Here is a 9,109-nt window from a genome sequence, read left to right on the forward strand (position 1 = left end):
GTGTCCCCATCCCCACCCTCAGCATCTGTCTTAGTGGTGCCTCCAGCCTGAGACCCAGCTGAAGGGAAAGACCCTGCCCCACCTTACCCCCAGGCTCAGAGGGAAGAGAAAGGGGAGGCAGGAGGAAGGTCACATTTCTTACTTGGCCCGCTGCCTGGTTTTCATTAGGCCTGCTGCCTAATTTTCCTGGGCGGCACTTGCTGTCTTGGTGAGTCTCTCTTTCTTAACCATTTTGGAGGAAACAGCCGTCACGCCCTGTCCCCCTTGCTGCTGGTATCATGGCCTGAAGTTCTTCCTGCTGTGTCACCTTGGTGCCTCTTGCTGCCGTGTCAACCCATGTCCCCTTTTCCTGGAGTCCCCAGAGACAGAGAGCAGCAGCTCAGATGTACCCAGACTTGATTAATAATCACACAAATTATGACCATTAACATTTATCGAGCACTTACTATGTGCCAGGCCCTGTGAACCCAGTAACTTCCCGCCAACAACCTTATGACATATGGACTATTATTATCACGCCCATTTTATGGATGAGGAAATCGTGGCTCAGAGATGGCAGGTTGTGGGATTGGGACCCCAAAATCAATGCTTCTAACCACCATTCCATATGGACTCAAAGAGCCCATGAATGCCCTTCTCCTGGCTAAATGCATGCCCCACCACACACACCCCGTTGTCTTCTAGACCTCTCCCAGAGGTTACTTCCAGAATGGTGTTATTTTCCCTCGAGTGCAAGGAACCAAAACCCCAAACACAATGCCCTTGGGGTAGTGAGCGCTGAAGGATCCGACCCATTTTAAAGGTGCGGGAGGTGAGGCTGCCCCGGCAGGACTTCTGGGCCCAGTAGCTGGTTTCTGGGGACCTCAAGGGCTGGGCCTCTTTCTGGGGTCAAGATCAATTAATGATGGGGCCAAGGAGAAACTGAGCCATCTGGCAGAGGGTGAGGAGAGGCAGGGTCTGCATGGGGACCCAAGCCCCTGCCCCCCACCCCTGAATCTGGGATAAGCAGAGCCAGAGAGCTGATGCTAAAGGCAAATTAGCGCCCCACCCCGTGGACTGAATTCTCCTGTGGGCAGAAACAAGTGGAGGGAAGTCGGGGAGAGACTACTTGGAAGTCTAGTTGATGCCCTAGCTAGACGGGGGAAGCACGGGCCCTTTCCAGTCTGAAGGGGAAGGGAGTGTGCTGTTACCACCAGCCATGCCACCGTAAGCCCTGGAAGCCAGCCACCCACTCCAGGAAGAGATAACCAACTTTGCCCCGGACCCCGGAGCTCAGCTGGTACTAGTGGGTTGCCCAGCTCCTTGGGGCCAGGCCGGCAATAAAAATCCTGCAGTGGTGATTGCAGTGATCAGAGGAGGGAGAGAGGGAGAGGAGGGGGAAAAAAACCCTCTAGTGCCTGACATTCTTTTTAGGATGACCATAAAAGATAATGTGACCTGTAAAATCTGCAAGCTGCTTCCCAGCCTGTGGCGCCTAGGACCCACGCCCCACTCCCGCCCCCAGCTCCACTCTCCTGCCCTCAGGCCGAGGGCACTGCTTTGGGTGTCCCTTGGGGCTCAGGTCCTCAGAGCATCAGGCACCCTTGGGCTGAAGGAAGCAGCCAGCCTAAGCCCCTACGGTCTGGTCTGTCAAGGTGGGTGGAAGTGGTGTGGCCCCTTCCACCCCCTCCTCCTCTGAGCCCCCATTTCCCGGGCCCTTGGGTCAGCAGGGCTGCTGCTGCCAGGCCAGGGGGCAGAAATGTGCTGGGGCAGATCCCGGCTCTCCTCTCCCAGGTGAGTCACCCCTGTGGGAGTGTGTTGATGAGTCTGAATCCCTGCTCTTTGTTTTCAGCTCCTGGGAATTCACACATTGGGGCAGATACCGTATGCCCTGGAAGCCTGGGTTCTAGTCCCAATGTTACCACCCACCAGCTGCTTGAAATCACGTATGTTCTGAGCCACTTTGGGCCTCAGTTTCTCTACCTTTAAAGTGGGCATAAAAATCCTGCCCTTTGTAATTTTGCAAGAAGGTGATAAAGCAAAAGAGAGGGTCACAGCATGGGATGATGACAATAACCATCATTTACTGACCGCCTACTATGCGCCAGGTGCCCAACTAAGAGGTTTATAATCTTCTAACGACCTTATGAAGTCTGTGAGATTATTATCCCTTTTTTTTTAAGGCGGAAACTGAGGCTCAGAGAGTTTAAGCAACTCTCCTGAGGCCACATGATTTATACACCCAACCATCAGGCTCCCTGGCCACCCACAGTGAGAGTTAAGGGCATCCCTGCAAATGCTGGGAGCAGTGACCACTGTGCTGACCGGGCCTTCCCCCGCCCTCCAGGTGGGGCCAGTCCGAGGTGCTCCCCTCACCGGCTTCATCTCCAGAGGGCCCACCCCTGCCATGGGTCCTGATGGAACTACCAGCACCCTCCTGTGGGCGGACGGGGTTGAACTCTGTGTCCCCAACAAGTCTCCCCAAGTGAAAGGTACACTCGTCACAGCCAGGAAGCCATCCAGATCTGTAGATCTGCCTTGGGAAGGCACCGCCGGCTGGGTCTCTCAATTTCCCAGACTCCACATCTTCACCCCAGCCTGGGGAGCAGGCCACTCCTTGGGACCCCAAGGCCTCCTGAGAACAGTCCCTGAGATCAGACTTCCTTTGTAGGGTGCAAAAATTTGAGTTCCAGTCTAACCTCCTCTCAGCCCTTTCCTGGGGTTCATCTGACATTTCTAAATGCGTCAGTTGGGCAATGAGGTAAGGCAGGAAATACTCCCTCCCCAGGCAAAAGCCCTTGGCCCCGTGCTTCTGTCCCTTCTTCACATTTCTCTAAATCCTCTCATTCGCATTTCCCAATTCCCTCCGTGCCTTAGGAAAGCCACTGTCTCTCTCTATGTCCTCATAGCAACACAACAACCATGGCAACAGGCGTCGTGTGTCAAGCATGTGCTGTGTGTTAGGTGCTCTCCATACGGTCACTCATTTCACCCCCTTTTTACAGATGAGGGAATTGAGACTCAGAGAGGTCCAGTGACTTGCCCAAGGTCACACAGCTAGTCAGCTAGAGCCAGGATTCAAAACCCACATCTCCTGGACACAAAGGCCCTGGTTCTCAGCCATCAAGATTCTTCCAGCTCTGCCAGCTTGTGAAGCTTTTGCTGATTCTGTCCACGCTCAGAGCGGCCTGGTACATAGCAGGTGTCCAGTGAGTGCTTCCACAGTGGATGAACTTTCTGAATGATTTTTGAATGTGTGAAAGCACAAGTGAGAGAATAATCAGCAAATGAATGAATGAATGAATGACCTCCACCCTCCCCATAACCATGAAAGATGGGCAGCATTATCCTCATGTGTCAGATGAAGAAACTGAGGCTCAGAGAGGGGAACGCAACATGCTTGAGGTCACACAGCGAGTTGAGGGCAGAGATGAAAATGTAAGCCTCTTGACTCCTATCCCAGGACTCTTCCCCCTCGACACCAGCCAGCCAGAGGCCCTTCCCACCTCCTTTATCCCCTCATCGTCCCAGCCACACTCTGGGCCCAGCTCTGCCTCGCATCTCTGAGGGGGGCTGCGGGCGCAGCATCTTTAAGCTGCCCTTTGAGGGACGAGCCAAGGAGGGGGCTGGGGAGGGGGGGCTCCACCCAGCACGCAGGGCAGGGAGCCCAAGCCCGTCCGTCTGAGATGGGGTCAGTGCAGGGGGTCTTTCTCTGCAAGCACTTACGGCACAATTGATGGGAGAAGCGCTCATCAAACGAGGGACAAATCATAAAGTTCGGGAGATGGAAATTAGGCGCGGACAAACGATCCAGGTGCAGGGGAGATTTATGGGGGAGGCTGTATTCTAGCTAATGATTTCTGCTAATGATTCTCCGAAGTGTACAGTGGCACGGAGCCCGCGCTCCATGGGGTGACATGAATCCTGCGGGCCGGATGAAGGACGTTCCTGGGGAGACAGTGATGGCAAGGGGATGATGAAGAATGACGGACGGAGGGGGCCCCCAGATCCCCGGCCCCCTGGGGGTGGCTGGAGGAGACGGGGCTCTCGGGGCGTGAGTAGGTTCTGCAGAGATTTATCGCTCAGCCCGGCTATTTGGCCCTTTCTCCACTCGCCCTGAAAGCGCCTCCCTGCCTGGCAGCTCTAAGTGTTGGTGGGGTCTGCCCACTGCTGACACACACATTTTCAGAGCCCACCACCATCTTTCATTCCACCAGCCCCGCTCACAGACACAGGCTTCTGGCTGCAAATGGTCCCTCCCTGCCCCCTTTCTTCTCTCCGCCCTGGTCCTCCCCTCTGTAAGAGTCTCTCCTCTCAAATGCTGCTGCCCCACTCCGCGGCTGTTCTCTTCCCCTCTCAAGTTTCAGTGACCCCAAGAATGCCACTTCCGAGGACCCCAGCCAGGGACCCCCCAGCATCTGGCCCCGGAGCACCCAGTTCCCCTCTGCTCCCCTCCATCACCTGGCTCAGGGATGCTGACCCTCTCAGCTGGGACAGTCCCTCCCGAATCTACCCTAAATTCTACTTACTGTGGACCAAGTCCAGCCTCCTGGCTCTGTAGTGGAGGACGCTTGCAGGACGGGAAGGCCCTGCCTTTCAAATCCATGACCAGAAAATGTTCTCAGTAGTTAATTCACAAGGGTCGAATGGCCAGGGAATTACATTTGCTTCTTAGAATCTTTATGTGTTGTCTGATTTCTCCGCAATGAGCGTGCGTGTGTGTGTGTGTGTGTGTGTGTGTGTGTGTGTGTGTGTGATTATTTTAATTAATTTTTATTGGAGTATAGTTGCTTTACAATGTTATGGTAGTTTCTGCTGTACAGCAAAGTGAATCAGCTATACATATACATATATCCCTTCTCTCCTTTTTTTTTTTTTTTAATTTCCTTCCCATTTAGGTCACCACAGAGCACTGAGTAGAGTTCCCTGTGCTATACAGTAGGTTCTCAGTAGTTATCTATTTTACACATAGTAGTGTATATATGTTAGTCCCATTCTCCCAATTCATCCCCCCCTTCCCCCCTTGGTATCTATAGGAATTGGTTAAATACACCACAGAGTAAGGAATTTTATGGAGTCAGTGAATGTAGCTTTCAATATGTACTGACATGGAGAAATGTTCAAAAGACATTGGAAGTAAACAAGGCAGTTTCCAAAACAGTTTGAGGCGTAGCATCCTGTTTTTCCTAGTGGAGAAAGATCTTTGTGTGGATACATGTATAGAAACAGCTGAGTTTCCCCCCAGTGTCTGCAATGGGGAGGGGCGATTTGGGGACTTCTCTTCCATATTGTATGAGCTTTATAGAGCAAACATATGTGCCTTTAATAGCGAGAGCAGGGTGGGGGGGGGGGGGAAAGACAGCAAAGCGATTTTCATTTAGAAAACAAAAAAAGGAGCAGCTCCAAGAGCAGGCCAGAAGCAACGCCCAGGTGGGAACCTTGCTGTCGGAGCGCCAGCTTCAGGCCGCTTGTCATGTATCCTCAGAGCATCACTTCTGACAGCAGATACTGGTACGTGTCCAGGGAGGGGGTGTTGCCTTGGAATCCACTCTCCTCTCCACTCCTCAAGGCCCCTACCCCCACCCCTCCCTGGCCCACCTACCACCCCCTCTGGGTGTGATCAAAGGCCAAAGTGAAAACGAGATCTGAAACTTCAGCCTGGAAAAGCAGCGCCGCACTGATGCCGGGATAAGAAGGATCACCGCTCACCAGCTGGGTGCGCCCTCCCCCGCCCCCCCCCCCCCCCTTCCCTCTCATCACCTCCCGCCTGCATCCCAGGCCCTGTCCAGGGACAAGGCCCTAGGTGTCCCCTACCCCATCTGCTGCCCTAGAGCAGATTGAGGAGCCTGCTAGAGACACCCCTTACACTGGTCTCGTTCCTTTGCACTTAGGCAGCATCTCTAGAAGGCTCCTCTGAGAGAGTTAGCAAGTTCCTGGAGAGGCGACCTGTGAAACTGGCTGGATGAAGTGATTGGAGCAGCCGCTGGGAGAACAGAGCCCTGGTGGACTGGGATTGGGACAAGTCAGTTTCACGGGAACCAGTTGGAGGCTCCTGGGGCTCTGAGAAGAGGGAGGACCACTAGAGAGTTAGAAGAGATGCAATAAAGACAAACGGCACAAAGCGTCATGGAAAGATCGTGGCGCCAGCATCAGAGACACCCAGTTAAAATCCCAGCCTGGCCATTTCTAGCTCTGTGGCCTTGGGCAAGCCACTCACTTCTCTGAGCTTCCTTTTCATCATCTGTAAAATGGGGATAATAGTAATAACTTCACCTGGCAAATGGAGGGATTAGATTTAATACATGCAAAGTACTTCATAACTGCTACTGGTCAGCTATTACTATTGTCGTTGAACTTAGGGGAGAAGAGACAGTAGGTCTAGGAGGACCATAGACCTTGTCTAGCATAGGAGAGATTTGGGGCTGAGTGGCCCCAGTGTCAGTCTGGTTCACCCAATGACTAGACAAGGGGAGGACAACAGGAAGAAGAAGGGGAAGGGGAGGCACTGGAGATGATCTGGGTCATCAGCTGCACCCCAGGAGTCATGATTCAGCTGGTGAGAAGTCCCCACCCAGGGACTGGTCCCACAGGCTGTGGCCAGGCCCACGGGCACAGCAGGCACATACTGGGAAGTCCCGTGGAGCAATGCCCAGAGTCACCCATTAGCCCAAGGGCTCAGGCACCCCTTGGCTTCTTTACAACGCAGCCCAGGATGAGAACCCAGAGCCAGCTAAGTGACTCCCCCAAGGCAGGGCAGGCCCAAGGAGATCAGGGAATTTGCTGGGGCCACACAGCAAGTCCTGTGAGGTTCATCTCCTCCAAACCCAGAGAGGTCAGGTCACTTGCCCAGGGTTACACAGCTCAGACATGATAGAGCCAGGAAGCCTAAAGTTGGCCCATGACAGCAGGCTGCCCAGAGTCTGGCTGGAGATGGTGCTACTGTGAGGCTCAAGCCTTTTAGTCCTAAAGCCCCAGAGCTGTGGAATGCTCATGAGGAGGGGTTCTGTGGGCCTGGGTGCTCGGGGGGCTTCCCTGAGTCTCCTGAGGACCAGATTCGTGGGACATTTCCACAGCAGACCTTGCCCCCAGGAGTGAGAGATGGACAGTCCCACTTGCCCACGTGCCCTTAGGGCCTTGCCTTGTCCCTGAGCCTCCCCAAGCACCTCTCCTTCCACTGGGAACGCCTCACCTGCATCCCTATTTAAAGCCCTGTGGCCTCCTCCACGCAGACCCGTTGACCCCTGTGTCTCCCTGTGCCATCTGGCCCTCTGCCCTGGGGCCCTGGAATCAGCATGCCTGACTCTGGGGGGCTGGGTAACTTCTCCAGTCTGTTTTTTCTTTCTCTTTGGAGTGCATCTATATGTGTGTATCCCCTTGTTTGTTACTTCATGGCATTTATCACGTGTGTGCTTGTCTTCTCCCCCAGCCAGGCTCCCAGCTGCCCAAGGTGGGAACCACATCATCACTGCCCTCCGTTCCCACCCCCACTACCTAGAACAGGGCCCTAGGTAGCGGGGGAGGAGGGTCAGAGTGTTCCAGCACAGGTCAGGGCAGCCTCGCTGTAAACAAAAGTAACTCTTTTGACTTACTATCCCATGCCCAAGGCAGGTCATTTACTTTACAGAAAGTCTTTGCTTTGGAAAAGGATGCTCAGCAGGGTCCCTCAAACAGCCAGCTTTCCTGGTACCTAAAAAATAGATTTGTCCACAGAGATCCAACTTGCCTGCCCTGCTCTGAGCATCACGGGCTGGGCCCACCGGCAGCCTGAGAAGCCCACATACCTGTCTGCTCTCTCTCCCTCTTTGGTGTGGCAGTCAAGGCCTTTCCCAATCTAGCTGTAACCTGCCTTTCATAATAGAAAAAAAAGCTATGGTTAAAAAACAGAAACAAACAGAAACAAACACAAACAAAGAAACAAAACCAATGGTGAGTTGGTAATTGACATTCACCCAGTGCCTACTGCCTGAGGACACCTGACATAGCTGTCACTTCATTCATTCCTTGGATGACTCTGAGATGGGGTGTCAACTGTCATCCTCACTGTAAAGAGGGCAACAGAGAAAATCTGAAATGTCCCAGAAAGGAGCTGGGACTTGAGCCCAGGTTAGCTAGTGCCCTAGGGCACGGCCCTAACCAACGAGCCACACTGTCCCATTTGTGGCAGCCTCTCCTGCCAGGTAAGCTAGTCAGCCCTGCCATTGCTGACCACCAGCCTCTACATACAAAGTTCTTCTGCCTGAAAGTTCTCACTCTGTTTGTCCTTGGGTCCAACTCCTACTTACCTTTTCATACACAGATTTAATGTCACCTCCTCAACCCCACCACACAGAATTAGTTCTGGTGGCCCTGCATTCAGATCTCTGTGTGGCACCAATGACGTGATCTTAGGATTGTTGATACCTGTCACCCTTGCTGAACCAGAAGTCCAGCCACTCAGTTGGGATGTATTAGAATCATTCGCCTAGTCAACCAATATTTAATGAACACCTACTATGTGCCAGGACTCATGGTAAATGAGAAAAATGAGGTCCCGAGCTTATGGAGCACAAATCCGAGACGGGGAGAGAAATAATATATGTGTTGACAGACACGTGAACAAGATAATTTCAGATGGTGACAATCCTATAAGAAGCAAACAAGGTGATATTCTGTAGAGACCCTGAGCAGATGGGATTCTGGTCTTCACCAAAGTGAGTCTTCTCTTAGCTTGACCTGGCTCTTCCTAATGATATCTATCTGTCACGCACTCACTCATTCATTCATTCATTCAATCACTCATTTGCTAAGCACAGACCATGCTGGGTTCATCCCCCAAAGCCCTGGGGTCCCTTGGGGAGGTGAAACCGGGGAGACTAAGGCCAGGGCGGGGAGGGAGCAAGGTGGGGACTACATGGCATAGAGCATTTCCACGCCCTCTGATCGGTCATTCTTCCTAATTCAATAAGGTGAGAGGAGCATAATTTGATCGTATTTGTTTTGCATCACTGCAAAAACAGAAAATGAAGGGCTGCAGAACCGCACCAGTTTACTTCATCCGACCTTGATTAAAAGAAAATTAATTGTCACATCTCTCAGGATATCACAGGCAGCAGCCAATGGCTCTCCAGGATACCACAAAGAGAGGGAAAGA

The sequence above is a fragment of the Lipotes vexillifer genome, unplaced genomic scaffold, assembly GCF_000442215.2.
Source record: "Lipotes vexillifer unplaced genomic scaffold, Lipotes_vexillifer_v1.1 scaffold109, whole genome shotgun sequence".
Taxonomy (NCBI): Eukaryota; Metazoa; Chordata; class Mammalia; order Artiodactyla; family Lipotidae; genus Lipotes; species Lipotes vexillifer.